This window comes from Leopardus geoffroyi, chromosome E2 (assembly GCF_018350155.1).
Source record: "Leopardus geoffroyi isolate Oge1 chromosome E2, O.geoffroyi_Oge1_pat1.0, whole genome shotgun sequence".
Lineage (NCBI taxonomy): Eukaryota > Metazoa > Chordata > Mammalia > Carnivora > Felidae > Leopardus > Leopardus geoffroyi.
Window position 1 is genome coordinate 18,985,067 of NC_059335.1, and position 19,377 is coordinate 19,004,443.

At 43.8% G+C, this 19,377-nt stretch overlaps 1 protein-coding gene and 1 long non-coding RNA gene across 4 annotated transcripts in view; one reads left to right on the plus strand and one right to left on the minus strand.

Moving 5' to 3' along the window:
- Positions 1 to 19,377, minus strand: part of GARRE1 (granule associated Rac and RHOG effector 1) — an 83,985-nt gene that overhangs the window by 31,075 nt on the left and 33,533 nt on the right. The gene's annotated exons all lie outside the window — the stretch shown is intronic.
- On the plus strand, positions 5,130 to 8,793 carry LOC123579033. Its single transcript, XR_006702599.1, has 2 exons — positions 5,130 to 5,465; positions 8,608 to 8,793. It is a non-coding gene; the product is annotated as an uncharacterized LOC123579033 (long non-coding RNA).

The following is a 19,377-nucleotide window of genomic DNA, read 5'->3' on the forward strand; positions in this document are numbered from 1 at the left end:
AGAGCAGCTGCTAAGACTGGCTGCAAATGGCAATATGAAAACAGGGAGAGGATACAAGGGGCTTGGGAGAAAGAGCAGCTTCTCTTACTTCTTGAGGAATTCCAAATCCAAAAACATCTGTTCGGTCCTTCAGTACATCAGTCTCATTTAAGAATTATGAATAAAGCAATTGGATTTAATTGGCATTTGAATCAAAAAAAATTTTTTTATGTTTATTTATTTTGAGAGAGACAGAGACAGGGTGAGCAGGGGAGGGGTAGAGAGAGAGAGTCCCAAGCAGGCTCTGCACCATCAGCACAGAGCCTGATGTGGTGCTCGAACTCACTAAACTGTGAGATCATGACCTGAGCCGAAGAAATCAAGAGTCAGACACCTAACCTATTGAGTCACCTAGCTGCCCCGGCATTTGCATTTTAAAAAGACTAACCTAGGGGCGCCTGGGTGGCTGATTCAGTTAAGCATCCGACTTCGGCTCAGGTCATGATCTCGTGGTCCGTGAGTTCAAGCCCCGCGTCAGGCTCTGTGCTGACTGCTCAGAGCCTGGAGCCTGTTTCAGATTCTGTGTCTCCCTCTCTCTCTGACCCTCCCCCGTTCATGCTCTGTCTCTCTCTGTCTCAAAAATAAATAAACGTTAAAAAAAAAAAAAAAAAAAAAAAAAAAAGACTAACCTAGGGGAGCCTGGTTGGCTTAGTAGGAGAAGCATGTGATTCTTGATCTCAGGGTTGTGAATTGGAGTACCATATTGGGTATAGAGATTACTTAAATAAATAAAACTTAAAAAAAAAAAAAAAGAAAGAAAGATAAATCTACTCAAGGCATCCCAAGTTGGTGGAATTTCAGGCCAATATCAGACTTCTGCATTAAGAGAAATCTTTTATTATTTAAAAAAAACCCTCAGTTTTCATTCAGTTATTTTTTTTTTAAGTTTATTTATTTTGAGACAGAGACAGAGAGAGAGGCACAGACAGACAGCTCGAGTCGGGGAGGGGCAGAGATGGAGAGAGAGAGAGAGAGAGACAGAGAACCCCAAGCAGGCTCCACACTGTCATGGGGGAGCCTGACTCGGGGCTCAAACCCACGAACTGTGAGATCATGGCCTGAGCTGAAATCAAGAGTCGGACACTCAACTGACTGAGCCACCCAGGTGCCCCAAGAGAAACCTGTTAATGTGACTTCAATTCCTCATAAAGGCCCAATTCCTGAATATAGACTAATCATTGACCTTGCCACTCCTGCCTCTAAATTTCCACAGAGCATTCTGGATTATAAACAGCCATCAAAGATCTACTAAAAGGAAACCTTGTTTTCTGGGACTCCCTGATGGTGGCAGAAACGCAGTATGAGTTCACTCTCCCATTCCCATATACACATACCACATCTGCTGCTAAGGGTGTTGTGTTGATGGATACAACCAGAAAACTTTCTCTTCTTGGTGATGTTTATATTTTATTAATTCAACCAGGTTTTAGTTTAAGGTCACCCTACTCAGACCCCCAAAGACCACCCTCTCTCACTGCCATAGCTGCAGAGGACCAATTTAACTCTACCTTCCTAGAATATTTCAAAATTTAGTTTTAGTTACTGCTCTTCTAGGGCCAAGCAAGGCCTGGCTCAGCCCTGAATCTACGCCCGTGTTGGGATCACGGAGTGCCCAAAGCCACCCATCCCCCAGCACACCTAGTGATTTTCATATCGATACACACAATATCTCACTAAATTCGTTTTCTACTCAACCTCACTTAACAATCCATCTTTCTCACATCCCTAGAGAGAAGAACAAATAAAACCGATACATATACCACATGGTCAAATGTCCAGGAACTCCATCATTTATTTCTGATCAGTTTAAAAGTCCAGAGTGAATGAAATGAAGGCGATCTGGATTGGCTGCTTTTATTAGAAATTCCAAAGTCATTCAATCATTTCTTTCTCTTCAATATTTACTTCTACCTTAAACATTACAGTTGGTTCCAAGTTCCCTCAACCTTGCTCTTTTGTTCGTATGATAATTCCAGAGTTATTACATAATGACCTAACCAATAGACCAGAATGTGATATAAAAACCTAAATGTGTCTCCAGAGAAATAGAGAATGCAGTGGACCATGCCCAGGCTATGGAAAGTGCTTGCAAAGATTAGATTACAGTATAAAAATGCAAAAAAGAAACTTACTGCAACTATGTATAGTCTGACCTAAAAATCGATTACAGGGAGTATTTAAATATTTAAAAATTTAAAAAGCAACTAACAAAACGACAAAGATCTCTTTGCAGCAGGTATTAACCTAGAGCATAAAGAAGCTGCCATGTTATGTATAAGAGGGAGAATACAGAAAGGAAAGAAAAGCTAACACCTGCCCAAGGGTGGCTGAGCCAACACCAAATGCTAATCACTCACACAAGATTATATTCTGCCTCTGGATATGCTGCTCCCTTGCTGGTAAAAATATCGACAGACAGTTTCAGAACTCCTACTTCATGGACCGAGCATTCGGGTGCACAAAACCTTTTGTGTCAGTAAAACATAATCATTGCAAACAAATTATGGGGAAAAAGATCAGCTAAATAAAAATCTACCAAATATTACCAAATAGATATAACCACTGATTACATGTTTCCTGTACAGCCTACATTTGTACCTGTAGATGGTCTTTTTGTAAAAACTAGATTATGTTTATATGTTCTATTTATTTAAAATTTTTTTAATGTTTATTTTTGGGGGAGGGAGGGAGGGAGGGAGGGAGGGGGAGAGAGCGAGAGGGAAAGAGAGAGAGAGAGACAAAGCAGAAGTTGGAGAGGGGCAGAGAGAGAGAGGGAGGGAGGGAGACACAGAAGCTGAAGCTGGCTCCAGGCTCCTAGCTGTCAGCACAGAGCCCAATGAGGGCTCGAACCCACGAACCGGGAGATCATGACCTGAGCTGAAGTCAGACACTTAACCGACTGAGCCACCCAGGAGCCCCTATGTGTTCTGTTTTATAACCTGCTGTCCAAAAGAAAATATATTAACAATTTATTACCATGCCAACACGCACAGGGAGTTTTATATTTTAGCTATGTTGCTATAAATCTTAACAATTAATAAGGATAACTATAAAATATCATTCAGGACATAAAAAAAGTGAAAGGCTACTCAAGGTAACTAAATCCATATTAATTTTGGTAAGCAAAGGACCCTGCTCTTATAGTAATTTTTCCTATTCAAAATGCAAGTTTCCTCCATAAACAAGCAAATTTATATTGTGGGTTTCTTTTTTTTTTAATTTTTTTTTTTTTTAATGTTTATTTATTTTTGAGACAGGGAGAGACAGAGCATGAATGGGGGAGGGTCAGAGAGAGAGGGAGACACAGAATCCGAAACAGGCTCCAGGCTCCGAGCTGTCAGCACAGAGCCTGACGCGGGGCTCAAACTCACGGACTGCGAGATCATGACCTGAGCCGAAGTCGGACGCCTAACCGACTGAGCCACCCAGGCGCCCCATATATTGTGGGTTTCTACGGGGCATAGATAAAAATATATTTAAGTCACCCAGACAAGCATACGGCCTGGGAGCCTATTAGAGTTCAGGAAATTCTTTTTGTTGATATGAGTGTATTTTTCATCAAAAGTTGGCACTTTGATCAAGAAGAAAAAATTACCAGGGCGCCTGGGTGGCTCAGTCAGTTGAGCGTCTGGCTCTTAGTTTCAGCCCAGGTCATGATCTCACTGTCAGTTTGAGCCTCATGTTGGTTTCCACACTGACAGTGTGGAGCCTCCTTGGGATTCTCTCTCCCTCTGTCTGCCCCTCCCCTGCACTCTCCTTCCCAAGATGGATAAATAAAAAAAGAAGAAGAAAATACTATAACTGGGATGTCTGAGCGGTTAAGACATGCCTTTTTTCTTTTTCTTTTTTTTTTTTAATGTTTATTTATTTATTTTTGAGGGGAGTGGGAAGGGCAGAGAGAGGGGGATGGAGTATCCCAAGCAGGCTCCACATTGTCACTGCACAACCCAATGTGGGGTTCAAACCTATGAACCATAAGATCATGAGCTGCTGAAATCAAGAGTCAGGGGGCGCCTGGGTGGCGCAGTCGGTTGAGCGTCCGGCTTCAGCCAGGTCACGATCTCGCAGTCCGTGAGTTCGAGCCCCGCGTCGGGCTCTGGGCTGATGGCTCAGAGCCTGGATCCTGCTTCCGATTCTGTGTCTCCCTCTCTCTCTGACCCTCCCCCGTTCATGCTCTGTCTCTCTCTGTCTCAAAAATAAGTAAAAACATTAAAAAAAAAAATTAAAAAAAAAAAAAAAAAAAGAGTCAGAAGCTTAACCCACTGAGCTACCCAGGTGCCTCAAGGCACTGGTCTTAAGAAGAAAATACTAAGGGTGCCTGGGTGGCTCAGCTGGTTAAACGCCCGACTTCGGCTTACGTCATGATCTCACAGTTCGTGGGTTCGAGCCCCGTGTCAGGCTCTGTGCTGTTAGCTCGGAGCCTGGAGCCTGCTTTGGGTTCTGTGTCTCCCTCTCTCTCTCTGCCCTTCCCCTGCTCACGCTCTCTCCCTCTCTCTGTCAAAAATAAAGATTACACGAAAATTAAAAAGAAGAAAATACTAAACTATCTCCACTGAAAAAAAAATGATTAAAAAGACAAATGGGGAATTCAAAGTGGAAATTCACTCCATCAACATTATTTTCACCATAGGACACTGAGGAGAGGCCTTCTGCATCCCAGGACCTGGTGCCACGTGTGTCACCTGTTCCGAGAGAGGGCTCACCGCACACATCAGACCGACTGCCTCTGTTATTCTTGTGAATTCCAACCAGTGACGGCTGTGGCAAATCCTGGGCTGAGGTGGAAAAGGGGGTCTCCCACCACCTCTCAGCAGCATCTGGGACAGTGGGTCCCTCCTGCTCACCCCGCTCCCTCTTGAAACACTTGCTTCTCTTGGCTTCCAAGACACTGTACTTACTCCATCTCTGCCTCACTCTCCGGCTGCTCCTTTAGCGTACTCCTAGGCTGCTTCCAGGTCATCTTCTGACCTCTAAATACCGGAGTGTCCCTGGGCTCACTCGTCCTTGGATTCGCCCTCTGGTTCTCCAGTTTATATTCACTCCCTTGATGACCAGGTCCAGTTTCACAGCTTTAAATACCATCTATTGAATCTACTGTTCCCAAGTTCCTATCTCCTGTCCGGACCTCAGCCCTGAACTCCAAATGTGTATATCCAACTGTCTACCTGACATTGCCCCTGGGATGTCACATAAGCACTGCAGACCTGTTATTCCAGCTACTCTTCCCCCACTGCTCCCCGCCTCAGTAAAGAGTGCTACCAGTGGTCCAGGTGCTTGTGTCATAAACCCTGGAGCCATCTTGCAGCCCCTCCCCTCTCCCTCATGCACACCCACGCACACCCCCACGGTACTAGAATATTAATCAGCCTTAAAAAGGAGGGAAGCTCTGACACATGCTGCAATATGGATGAGCCTTAAAGACAGTGGTAAGTGAAAGCAGCCAGTCACAAAAAGACAGATATTGTATGATCTTATATGAGGTACCTATAATAGGCAAATTCATAGAGACAGAAGGCAGAATTGTGGTTTCCTGGGGTTGGGGAGAGGGCGGAATGGGAGTTACTGTTGAAAGGGCTCAGGCTTTCAGTTTGGGAAGACGAAAACGTTCTGGAGTTGGATGGCGGTAAAGGCTGCGCAATACTGGGAATCTGCTTAATGCCACCGAGCTGTACGCTTAAAAACGAGTACAGGGGCACCTGGGTGGCTCAGTCGGTTAGGCGTCCGACTTCAGCTCAGGTCACGATCTCACGGTCCGTGAGTTCGAGCCCCGTGTCGGGCTCTGTGCTGATGGCTCAGAGCCTGGAGCCTGCTTCCGATTCTGTGTCTTCCTCTCTCTCTGCCCCTCCCCCGTTCATGCTCTGTCTCTCTCTGTCCCAAAAATAAAAATAAACATTAAAAAAAAAAAAAATTAAAAAAAAAAACAACAAAAAACGAGTACAACTGCTTCTAGTCACCTCCTCTGCTAACATTCTGTTCTAAGTTATGATCATCTCTTGCTTGGATTAATTACTATAATAGCTTCTTAACTGATCTTCCTGCTCCATTCAATTAGGATTAGGTCTGTCTACACCCAACAGCAACAAAACAAATGTAGTGGCTTAAACAAGAGTGATATTTACTTCTTTTCTTTCTAAGATAAAAAAATAAACCTAGGGTTAGGTAGTCCAGAGCAGGCAATGGGGACTCCCGGGGTCACAAGGAACCCAGTTCCCGTCCTTCGGCTCTGCATCCTCATGCAAGGCTGGCATTCTTCAGTTGCCTCATAGTTCTAAGTGGCTAAATGACCTTCAGCCATTGGCCTGCATTCTAGAGAGCAGCCAACTGGGACAGGGGAAGGGTGTACCCTCTTCTCTCTAAGGAAACTTCCCAGTCACTCATCCCAAACCTCTAGCTACATCTTCCCAGACCTGAATTTATTCAAGAGACCCCCAGATGTAAGGAAGGCTGGGAGTCCAGTCCTTTTTCCAGGCACAATATGTCTGAAAACAAAACAAAACAAATCCAGGGTTTTGTTACTAAGGAGAGAGAGGAGACCGGATTTGGGGAGCCAACTAGCAGCATCTACTCTCTCTCCTAGAGGCAACTTTTCGCACAGGGAAGTCTTAGAAAACAGAAAGTGGATTATTGTACTCCCCTGCTCAAAATCTTCCAATGGCTTTCCACTACAATCAGAAGAAAATCCAAAGTCCTCATTCTGTCCTATAATACTCTATGTGAACAGGCCCCTGACTATTCTCTAAACTTATTTCCTATCCTTCTCAGCTCTAGCCACCCAGCTTTCTTGCTGTTCCTCAAAAATTCTGAGCACAGCTCGTGTCTCAAGTCTTTTGCACAAGCCAGTTCCCACTACATCAGGGTGTCTCAGCATCAACACTATTGACATTTGGGACCAGAGACTTCACCATTACAGGGGCTGGCTTATGCAGGCTCATATGTTGCTAGCAGTGTCCCTGGTCTTTACTTGTGAGATGCCAGCAGCACTGGCTACAGATGCAGTAACCACAACCCCTCAGATCATATTGTTTTGAATACATTTTCATATTTTTACTGTTTTTTTTTAAGTTTGTTTATTAATTTGGAAGGGGGGGCATGGAGGGGCAGAGAGAGGGAGATACAGAATCCCAGGCAGGCTCCACACATAGAGCCTGACTGGGGACTTGATCTCAGTTTGTGAGACCATGACCTGAATCAAGATCAAGAGTCAGATGCTTAACTGACTGAGCCACCCAGGTGCCCCTGTTTTGTTTCGTTTTTAATTTTTTTTAGTATTTATTTATTTTGAGAGAGAGAGAGAGAGAGAGAGAGAAAGAGACAGCACGAGCAGAGGAGGGGCAAAGAAAGAGGGAGACACAGAATCCGAAGCAGGCTCCAGGGCTCAGAGCTGTCAGCACAGAGCCCAACCTGGAGCTTGAACTCACAAACTGCAAGATCGTGACCTGAGCTGAAGTCAGATGCTCAACAGACTGAGTCAGCCAGGCGCCCCTGGTTTCTTTCTTTCTTTTTTTTTTTTTTTTAAGCAAAAAAGCAGGGAAAATCCCTTCCTCCCAGGGTGACTTCTGAAAGATCAACAGCTGCAGAAGAGCTTGAATGTGGCTGTAGAGGGGAGCTTTTGAGTATCTACACATCTGTTCTGCCGCAGGATTGAAATACAATGTGATGGGCTATAAGGAAGAGAAATACCAAGATTTCACCTTCTCCGAGTAAATTTGAATTGAAAATAAGATAAATCAAAGACCTTTGTGCTCCTGCAAACTTCTGTGTTTCAGGATCTGGGGCCTGAGTCAGGTCACCTAATGTTCCATACTTCCTGCAAAAACACCATTCAACCATGGGTGTATACATGTGGGATAAGAAGGATGGGACACTGGTCAGAAGCAGAGAGAGAAACTGAGGTCTTAAAAGATGGCAAAAATTGTCCCCCAAATACATAGTGGGTCAGTGATATTCTGACTCCTTAGCATGCAAGTTCACTGCCTCCTCCTTCAAACCATTCTGCGCCCTCTGGTGTAACAGTCAAGTTCCTCCCTACCCCTAATATGGGGGGGGGGGGGAGGGAGATGTCATTTTTGTGCCAACTGAAAATACTTCTAGACATTGCCAAGTGTCCTCTGAGGAACAGCCCACCCTGACCCACTGGGGAATGAACCACTGCTCTATCTGGAGCATCCTTCCCTCTGGAATTTGTACAGCTGTAGTTCTGATAGTCATTGCTCAAATGTCCCATCCTTGGCCTTTCCTCTATCTCTCTCTCCCCCCTTATCCTTCTTCATTTCCCTCTACAGCACCTCTCACCACCTGACATTTGCACATGCTAGTTGTTTTTTGGTCTGTTTCCCCACCTAGAAGCTAAGCTGGATGAGGGTAGGATCTTGGTTTTGCTTACTCTTGCGTTTTCAGTGCCTGGCGTGCCAAGCCAAGCCAAGCGAGCAGCATGGTGACTCCAGGGCTGAGTGCAGGACATCAAAAGGCCAGTATCTTTGTGAAAATGACATCTGATCCTCACCCCGCCCCCCCCCCCCCCCCCCCCCCCCACACACACACACTCTTCCTGCTTTTTCCCCTGGACAGCTCTTCTGCAGCCAGCCCACAGAGACCAGCTGCAAACCTTGAGATTACTTTAAGGGTGACCTTACCAACAGGCACAGGGAAGATCACGACTTTTGTGGAGAAAGGAAGTCCATAAACCACACAAGGCTTTCCTGTAAGTGACAACTCATCCATGAATAAAGAATCACGTATAACATTTGTTATGGCTTGGAATTGTACGCTTATTCTTTCAACCTAAGAGCCAGTAATATAATTAACGGGTATGCTGTTAATAGAATTAAGGATATGTGTAAGGGAATAAAAAGATGTATTTTCCTTATATGTTTCTCTGTGCATATCTATTTGCTGTTCTCTGCATAGATCCATACGATAATTGATAGTAGTTATATCTGGGACTGGCATGGAATTGGAAGGGAGGATCATTATTTTTGGAAAGGGAGACTTATGCTATTCAGAAATGTTTGAATTTTTTATCATGAGCATGTACCATGTACACAAGAAACTAATTTGTTAAAATCAATAATCAACAGTAATATATCCAAAGCATTCCCATTAAAATGAAGACCAAAACAAGGATGCTCACTCTTTTTTTTTTAAAGGGAACACTTTTTTTTTTAATTTTTTATTTTTTAACATTTATTTATTTTTGAGAGAGAGAGAGAGAGAGAGAGAGACAGAGCATGAACGGGGGATGGGCAGAGAGAGAGGGAGACACAGAATCGGAAGCAGGCTCCAGGCTCTGAGCCATCAGCCCAGAGCCCGACGCGGGGCTCGAACTCACGGACCGCGAGATCGTGACCTGAGCTGAAGTCGGACGCTCAACCGACTGAACCACCCAGGCGCCCCGGATGCTCACTCTTAAAGGTGATTATTTCACATATTAAGACTTATGGTCAACACAAAATATGTAACTACTGGAAGGGAGGAGACATATGCAGATGACGTGACCATATATACACCAAAAAACCCCAAATAAACAAATCGAAACATGAGAATTATTGCATTCAGTCATGTGGAAGGAGACAAAAATCAAGGATGTTTCCATGTTATAGAAAAAAATGCTAAAATAGTATCTCATTCATTAGAGCAACTGAAATATAAATTATCTAAGAATATCGAGAAGAAGTATGGGCATCTCTGGGTGGCTTGACTAGTCGACTGAGTGTCGGACTCTTTTTTTTTTTTTTATAATTTTTTTTTTTAATGTTGATTTATGTCCAAAGGGGAGAGAGACAGACCGTGAGTGGGGGAGAGGCAGAGAGACAGAGAGAGAGAGAGAGACAGAATCCGAAGCAGGGTCCAGGCTACGTGCTGTCAGCACAGAGCCTGACTCGGGGTTCGAACCCATGAACTCCAAGATCATGACCTGAGCCGAAGAGAGATGGTCAACCAACTGAGCCACCCAGGTGCCCCTGAGTGTCCGACTCCTGATTTCAGTTCAGGTCATGATCCCAGGGTCATGGGATTGAGCTGTGCATCAGGTTTGGTGCTGAGTGTGAAGTCTGCTTAACACTCTCTCTCCCTCTGCCCCTCTCCCATGCTACCATGCTGTCTCTCTAAAATTAAAATTAAAAAAAAAAAAAAAAAAAAAAGACTTTTAAGAAGAAACATACACAATCATTAGGAAGGAGACTATGGAACTTTACCAAGAGGCATAACAGAAGACTTCACAGAAAGGCATAATTGCTAAAATCCTGAAAAACAAACAAAACAATTTAGCAATGCATATGGAGGGTTATAACTGTGTTTCTCATCTTCTGACCCCCTCCAGATCTGGGTGTGGCCTCCTTTGGAGGGAGCCCCCCTCAGAGAGCCACTCTCAGTCCTATGGCTTGGGGGAGGCGGACTCCGCCTGTACCGCAGCCCTGGGGTGGGCATACAGTCAGACCTGGCTAATCGGCGTGTCAGTTTAACCTTTCTGGTCATAGGGTCCAAGGACAGGCAAGGTGACCCAAGCCAAGCCAACCGGACTCAGTTCTGGAACTTTTGTCAGAACCTCAGGGAAAGCAGAGGTGCTCTTTCTGTTGAGTTGCTGGGGGCTCTGGCATGGAGACAGTCTGCCTAGCCTTCTGTCTAGGACAGTCCAGTCTACCTAGAAATGAAGGGAACACTCGTGAAGGCAAAGAGAAGAGACAAAATTTGGGTCTTTTCGGTACTGTGTGAACCCCTGAATCCAGCCACGCCCAAAGAGCTTACTTGCTTCAGTTTCATAGGTCGATATATTGTTCTGTTGAGAGGTAGCACAGTGCTACAGTCAAGAGTTTGTACTCTATAGAGTGAGACCGCCTGGCTCTAAAGTCTGGATCTGCCGAGGAGACTTTTGATAAGTTGCTTCATCTCTCCACACCTCAGTGTCCTCATCAACAAAACAGGAACGGGAATAGTACCTAACTCATAAGGTTATTAATAGAATTAAGGGGCGCCTGGGTGGCTCAGTCCGTTGAGCATCCAACTTCGGCTCAGGTCATGATCTCATGGTTTGCGAGTTCGAGCCCCACATCAGGCTCTGTACGCACAAGCTCAAAGTGGAGCCTGCTTCGGATTCTGTGTCTCCCTCTCTCTCTGCCCTCCCCTGCTTGTGCTCTGTCTCTCTCACCCTCGAAAATAAAAGATAAAAATTAAAAAAAATTTAATAGAATTCAGTGAATTAATGTGTAGAGTCTCAGAACAGAGCACAGCATACACCACAATTAGCTGCTTTTTGCTTTTATTGTCATTTAAGCTATTTGAGTTTGGTTTCTATCACTTGTAGCCATAGTGATTTTTTTTTATAAAAACAAGTCTAATCATGCTGGTCTCTTGGTCAAAATCCCCCTTAAAAAATCCCCTATCAGGGTGCCTAGGTGGCTCAGTTGGTTGAGTGTCCACCCCCTGGTTTTGGCTCAGGTCATCATTCACGGTTCCATGAGTTGGAGTCTGGCATCAGGCTCCACTCTGACAGTATGGAGCTTGAGATTGTCTCCCTCTCTCTGTCCCTCCTGTTCCCTCTCTCTCAAAATAAGCAAATAAATTAAAAAAAAAAAATCCCATTTCATTCTGTATAAGTTCTAAATCCTTATCAGGGCCTAACCTAGTTCTCTGCCTGCCCTAACCTCTTCCAGGCTGGGTAGGAAGTTCTGGTGTAGGGGGCTGGGTCCTGCCAGAGTAAGCGGAGCAGGAGAACTCTGAACCAACCAGCAGTCATTTGCATCCCACAGCATCACACCTACTGTCTCAGTCTACTTATTTGTCTGTCTTGTCCACAAAGCCTAGAGCACTTTTGACTGTTCTCACTCATCTTTGCCAGCTCGTAGCCAGCTCGTGTGTATTTTCTCCAGGAGGGTGGGTGGTAGCAGCTAGGTAAAGAGGAGAGCAGACCAAAGGAGCTGGTGAGGCCTCAGGATGGGTCCTGGAGTGAGCAAGGACTCATGGGGTTCATCCACATCAAGCTATTTCTATCTTCCTGGCTCTGGATATGTCAGCATCAGCCAGAGGGCAAAGAAGCCCAGTCTCGTGGGGGACTGGACACTGCAAACAAGCCCCCTCCACACAAAGACTGCACACTGGCCTGAGGCAGCAGGGGGGTACAGGGCACAACCCCTGTATATGCTGGTCCCAGAAGGATTTTAGGCAACTGTCATTTTACAGACACTCAGAATCCTGATTTGTAAAGATGAGGGAGGCTGCCAAAACAGGCTGTTATCCAATCCTGTGAAATCTCACAAGCCAACCAGTAACCATAAACATTTAGAAGAGAAAATAATTCGGGAAAGCTAGTTCTATGTAAAATTATACTCCAGGAACTCTTTTATTTCTCTTTCCTTCGAATTTGCCCACCAAACCTAGTAGTTCCCTTATGTTCCCTGAAGCCTTTTTAGCAACTATTAAATTTTAAATCCTATTCTCCTAAAGGAAAGCAACATTGCCATTTGAGTCACCAAAATGAGGAGCACACCCTGCCTACCTGCTGTTGGGGTCCTTCCTGCCCAGGGGGGTGTTTTTCTGCTTCTTCCTTGACTCACTTTTATTTTGTTCATTTTCCTGAAAAGTACCTGCTTTCCTTTTCATCACAACAACTTAATAATGCTCCCTGTGATATTGTGATTTATAGTAAGAAATATGTATTTTGGTCTTCTTCCAAGGTTCCTGGCACATACCTTCTAAAACTCTTGGAATTTTCTATGTGATAAGAGAGATAAAGTGTGTTTTGTTATTCGTAACAAGCCTCTCTACACCATACCTGAGTTTATGTTGATGAGGTGACTTTTGAAAAGCCCCTAGGAATGGGGGGCTGGTTGTCAAGGGAACCAACCACTGATTACAGGTTTGGAACTTTCAGTCCCACCACTCTGGGGAAGGGAGAGGTCAGAAGTAGAATCAATCAACAGCGGCCAATGATTTAATCAATCACACCTATATAATGAAGCCTGGAAAAAGCCCAAAGGACAGGGCTCAGAGAGCCTCTGGGTTGGTGAACATGGGCGGGTGCTAGAGGGTTGGTGCGTCCGGAGTGGGTGTGGAAGCTGCACACCCCTTGCCCTGCGCATCCCTTTCATCTGGCTGATAATGAGTTATAGCCTTTTATGATGTAGTAAGTAAAATGTTTTCTGAGTTCTGTGAGCTGCTCTTGCAAATTAACTGAACCCATGGTGGCAGTCATGAGAACCTCTCCTTTACACCCAGTTGGTAGTAAGCAAGGGTAACAACACCCTGGACATGTGATTGGTGTCTAAAGGGGAGGAGGACAGTCCTGTGGGACTGAGCCCTTCCACTGTGGGGTCTGATGCTAACTTCCAGTAAATAGTGTCAAAACTGACTCAGAATTGCCGGTGTGGGAAAAACTCCCAGCGCACATTTGGTGATCAGAAGTGCCAGAAGGGAAGTATTCTGTGAGGAGACAGAAAACAGAAGAGTCTTCCTAAAGACTCTTAAAGACTTCCTAAAGACTCCTAAACACTCCCCTTTCTGTTATGAGTCCACTTCATAGGCACAAATCCTCCAAGGAATGGAATCATTTATGGGGTATTCCTGATTCACTACTCCTAACATAAGTTTCTCTCTCCCTTTTTTAAAACTTGGAGTATGTCCAAACAAATAGAGAGTGTTAACAAACCCTCATATACCCATCAAAAAGCTTCAATAACCATCAACATTTTGCCATGTTATTATCACCCTTCTCCTGAATACCACCTTTTTCTGCTGGAATGTTTTGAAGCAAATCCCAATCAATGAAGACACAATACATGTTCAAACTTCCCAAATTTTCTTTTAAAATGTCTTTTGTTTGCTTGAATCTCAACCCCAAAATGCTTATCTTATTTGGTTGTCATATCTCTTAACTCTCATTTTAGATGCCTTCTACCTCTTTTTTTTCCCCCCATGCTACTTGACTTGTTAAATCAGGTCAACTGCCTATAGAACATGCCACATTCTGATCTGTCTAATGGCTTCCTTGTGGTGTATAATCTGCTCCACTACGCCCCGTATTTTGTGTAGACTGGGAATTCATTCCAGAGGACTGATGAGATTATGTCAGGTCCCCTCCCACCCTGGGGGCAGGGGAGAAGAGGGAGAGGTGCAAGAATATACTATGGGGGTACTGTGTGGTTCTTAGGAGATATGATCAACTAACTGGTTATCTCATTTTTGGTGATGCTGAGGTTGACCAATGGATTTGAGTGAGAAAGTCCTGATCTTTCCCTTATGAAGTTCCCCAGTGACCTTTTATCAACTGGTTTTATCCTCCATTGTTGACCACTTGCCCGAGTCAGTTAATTCATTATGGTCTGCAAAATGGTGATTTTCCTAATTGTATCGTCTCTTCTATCCAGAAAATACGGAGATTTTTCTAAACAGAAGAACAACCTTCCCCTATCCAGTAGGGCTATTTGATTACGCTAAAAAACAGTTGTACTGGAGAAGCAGGAAATTTGTTTAATTCCTTGTTTTTCTTTTAATTAGCAATTTTCAGAATAATGAGTTGGTAGCACAGTGGGTCTTGGCCACTCAAAATCAAAGGATCCAGTGCTTCCAGAGTGGCAGCCACCCCCTGGCCCCAGTGGCTTCCACCCACACGGATTGGGCAGGGCAGACAGTACATACATCTTGTTGATCCACAATGAAGTTTACAAAATCACCCAAATTCCAGCTGCTTAATTAATTATAGATTCTTCTAAAGGCTAAAATCTGAAGGCAATTTAGATGCTAGAAGAGTCACCTCAATAAAAGAATAAGCCAAAAAGAGTGGTTAGAAATTAGCAACAGCCTGAAAACTGGATTTATATAAGCTTTTAATGAAGTGAACTTCAGTTTCTGATTAATAGCAGCAATTTGGGTTTTCACTTGGCACATATAGTTAGGAAATATTGACCCCATAATCTGTTATGAAAGATCTACTAGTCAAAACAAGAAAGAAAATAAAGAAGAAACAATGAATTTTACCTTTAGGCAAAAAAAAAAAAAAAAAAAAAAAAGGAACAACATGCAAATTTAATTCCATTAAGGTTAATGAAAATCACATTTTGAAACCAGCCCCTAATATTTTCCATTGCTGTTGCTCTACAATATTTTTGGCATATATCTACCAAAAGAAATGTGAATATGTCTGAATTAAGGTTCTTACGAGTCAGTGCTTACAAATGAATTATTTCAAACAGACTCACAGATAATCACACAGTACACAAAAGACATTTGTTAGGGCATAAAGTTGAAGGCCAAGATTCAATTACATAAAGGTTTGATTTAAAGTCTGCCTGCCCACTTACAAAGTGGTGATGATACTTGGAAAGCCACTAAAATTGCCAGAAGAAATAAAATAGAGTCTCCTTAAAGACATACAACTCCTGGGATCCCTAAAGCTGCCCTGGGCTTCTGGAATGTCTATGCACAGCATCTGCCCGGAGGGCCATGCCCTCCCAACACTGAGGCCCCAGCCCCAGCCCTAGAGCCCCCCACCACCACCCCAAGAAGTGGCAAGGGCTGCTCACTCATCGCACAAGAATCGTCAAGGATGCTGTTCCTGCTGCCCTCCCTTCCACCTTCCCTTCAAAGGCTGACCTCAGGACACTCTGACCTCACCTCCCCCGCCCCTACTCTCCTGTACTCTCCCTTTTGCTCACTGTTTCAGCCACAATAGGTCCTCACCACTCTCCAAAAACTCAGGTTCATCCTGCCTCAGAAACTGCGCTAGCCGTTCCCTCTGCCTGGAATCCTCTGTTCCTGGTTATCAACAGGGCTTACTCCTTCACCTCCTTCAGGTCTTTATTTAAAAAAAGAAACAAGGGGGGGGGGGCGCCTGGGTGGTTGGGCATCTGACTTTGGCTGGGGTCAAGATCCTGCAGTTTGTGAATTTGAGTCGGGCTCAGTGCTGACAGCTCAGATCCTGGAGCTTGCTGCAGATTCTGTGCCTCCCTCTCTCTCTGCCTCTTCCCCACTCACACTCTGTCTCTCTCAAAAAGAAACCAGTAAAAATATTTTAGATAAATAAATAACAAATAAAGAAAGAAACAAGGGGCCCCAAATGGAGTCACTTGTGCTAAGCCTCACATCAGCAAACCAAGATTTAATACTTAACCTAACTGTAATTTCAGCCTCTTCCAGGAATAATACCTGTAGCCTGTCAATTTAGAATTACCTGGTCAACAGTAGTGAGGTAATCCACCCAAGAGACCCGTTCCATCTCATATAGAAGGTAGTGGCCTTGCCGGAAGCAATCCACTCTTTGCTAGAAACTTTCTTTGCCTGCTCCTTTCTGCCTTATAAAAGCCTTCTATGTTGTATAGCTCCTTGGAGCTCCTTTCTATCTGCTTGCTAGATGGGATGCTGCCCGATTCATGAATAGCTGAATAAAGCCAGTAAGATCTTTAAAATTTACTTGGATGAATTTTGTTTTTTAGTGAGTCAAATGTCACCTCAATGACACCGTTTCTAATTATCTTATCTAAGACTGCAGTCCTCTTTTCTCTACACAAAGGGAGCAATTTCTATCTTGTTCACTAGTGTATCCTTTGTGCCTGGCAGTATCTGGCACAAATAAAGTGTTCAATATATATCTGTGCAATGAATGCATGAATCACAAGTCAGTTTGATTCTTTTACTTACATGTGCACTGAAAAAGGAATTTTATTAAAGACAAGTGATAAATACTTGTAAAAAGAGGTGGACATCTGTGACTTTCTGATAAATAAAAAAACACTTTACAGGATTGTCTATACTGCTTTAATATGGACTACACGGTTTAAGTGCAAAGGATAACAGATTTCTAGGACAAGCGATACTGAGGTAGATAAAATCAAGGAGAAAGCAGCCAATTTAGCCAGGCCAGCATTTTACAGGAAAACTGGAATTAACATAATCTTAAAAATCTCTGGTAGAGATAGATTCTCCTAGACTCAAAGAGAAAAGATACAGCAGGTCCTGTGCGGTCTACCTCACAAAAAGGTTTGGTTGGGATATTCAAAGCTTTGTATAAAGAACAAATTCAATATGGGAAACCATATTTTTCCTGAATTCACATTTTGGCTGGACTGACAGTTTGAGACTTATACAAAGGAATTCCCATGAAGCAGTTAATTAAGATCACATTTCCTATTTAGACAAAATCCCAGTTCATATACGATGTAAACTATGTGTTTTCTATAAATCCAGAGGAGGACAAGTCCTACCTAAACTGTCAACTGGCTTGTCCAAAGGTTGTTAGGTACTGCAAATATATTTAATGGATACCCCACCCCCAGCCCTCTTCCTTCCCCAATGTCCCATTCTTGGCGGGAGGCAAAGAGAGGGAGGACTCTTGGTAGAAGCAGTCCCCTTGGGCTTTTATGATGAAAAGGTCCTGGCAGCTGCTCCATCAGGCAGGTAATACTGCTGCTGCCTTACAACAAGGGAGGTGCAGACTTCAAGAACCAGGAAAGGGGCGCCTGGGTGGCTCAGGTGGTTGAACGTCCCACTTCAGCTCAGGTCATGATCTCACAGTTGGTGAGGTGAAGCCCCACGTCGGGCTCTGCGCTGACAGCTCAGAGCCTGGAGCCTGATTCAGATTCTGTCTCTCTCTCTCTCTCTGCCCCTTCCCTCTTTGCCCTCTGTCTCTCTCTCTCTCTCTCTTAAAAATAAATAAACATTAAAAAACAAAACAGGAAAGAAATTAACAGAGCAACGGTTTTAGGAGTGGCAGTTTTTTCCCCTTAAAAGGATTCCAGTTAGAAAAATACTTGCCGAACATTTCTCTCTGATGTTGGTTTGGTACATAGTTGTGTTCTGCACTTCAGAGAAGGGCTATTAGCACCATTCAAGCCATGTTGGAAGCAATAATAATAAATGATGACAACTGGGTAAAGTGTTTCAGAAACACTAATCACCTCTGATCTTCACCAGAACTCTGGAAGGTGGGTGGTAATTCCATTTTATTTTATTTTTTAAAGATTTTTTTTTAAAGTAACCTCTACTCCCAGTGTGAGGCTCGAACCCACAGCCACAAGACCAAGAGTCACACACTCTATCGACTGAGCCAGCCAGATGCCCTGATAATTCCATTTTATAATTCCAGTTTATAGATGGGCAAAGTGAGGCTTAGAGAGTTTAGAAGCTTTGCTGAAGACTATACAGACAGAAGCAGAGTCATTTTCTAAACCCAGATCTTCTGACCCCATGCCTCATAACCATGATCCTAGCGCTTGTTAACTAGTGAAACACTACAGTTACAACTCATTTCTCTACCAGTGAGATTATAACCATGAGATTGGGAGGGTAAGGGGCAAAGTCACTGACAAGTCCAGACAGGACAGGACTCATGCACACCAGGTCTGTCCCAGAGCACAGAGTGAGCAGCCGCAGTTCCTAGCCAGGCACCGAGATCAAGGAGCACATCCCAGACCTGGCTGTGAGTAAGGGAACAGAACAAGCATGCTTTGGCCCCCCTCTAGGGTGGGACAGTGGGATCAGTACTTTGACTTAGGTTTAAAATGGTGACGGGAATGCAAGCTGGTGCAGCCACTCTGGAAAACAGTATGGAGGTTTCTCAAAAAACTAAAAATAGAACTATCCTACGACCCAGCAATTGCACTACTAGACATTTATCCACAGGGTACAGGTGTGCTGTTTCAAAGGGACACATGCACCCCCATGTTTATAGCAGCACTATCAACAATAGCCAAAGTATGAAAGGAGTCCAAATGTCCATCAATGGATGAATGGATAAACAAGATGTGGTATATATATACAATGGAGTATTACCCAGCAATCCAAAAGAATGAAATCTTGCCATTTGCAACTACGTGGATGGAACTGGAGGGTATTATGCTAAGTGAAATTAGTCAGAGAAAGACAAAAATCATATGACTTCACTCATATGAGGACTTTAAGAGACAAAACAGATGAACATAAGGGAAGGGAATCAAAAATAATATAAAAACAGGGAGGGGGACAAAACATAAGAGACTCATAAATATGGAGAACAAACTGAGAGTTACTGGAGGGGTTGGGGGAGGGCGGATGGGCTAAATGGGTGAGGGGCACTAAGGAATCTACTCCTGAAATCATTGTTGCACTATATGTTAACTAATTTGGATGTAAATTAAAAAAAAAAAATTAAAAGAAAAAAATAATAAAATAAAAAGTAAAATGGTGATGCATTTGAACACTGAATTCAGGGCTGTCCTCAGTCACAGTCCTCGGCTAAGCTCCTCAGCAGAGAAGTCCTACCTAGCCAGTCAAGTTCAGCATTGTGAGGCCCCAGGGATGAATGTTAAAGAGTCTCTCAAGGCCTTGCCGATAAAACCCTAAAAAGACCAACAGGAAAAAACCCAAATGCCTAGC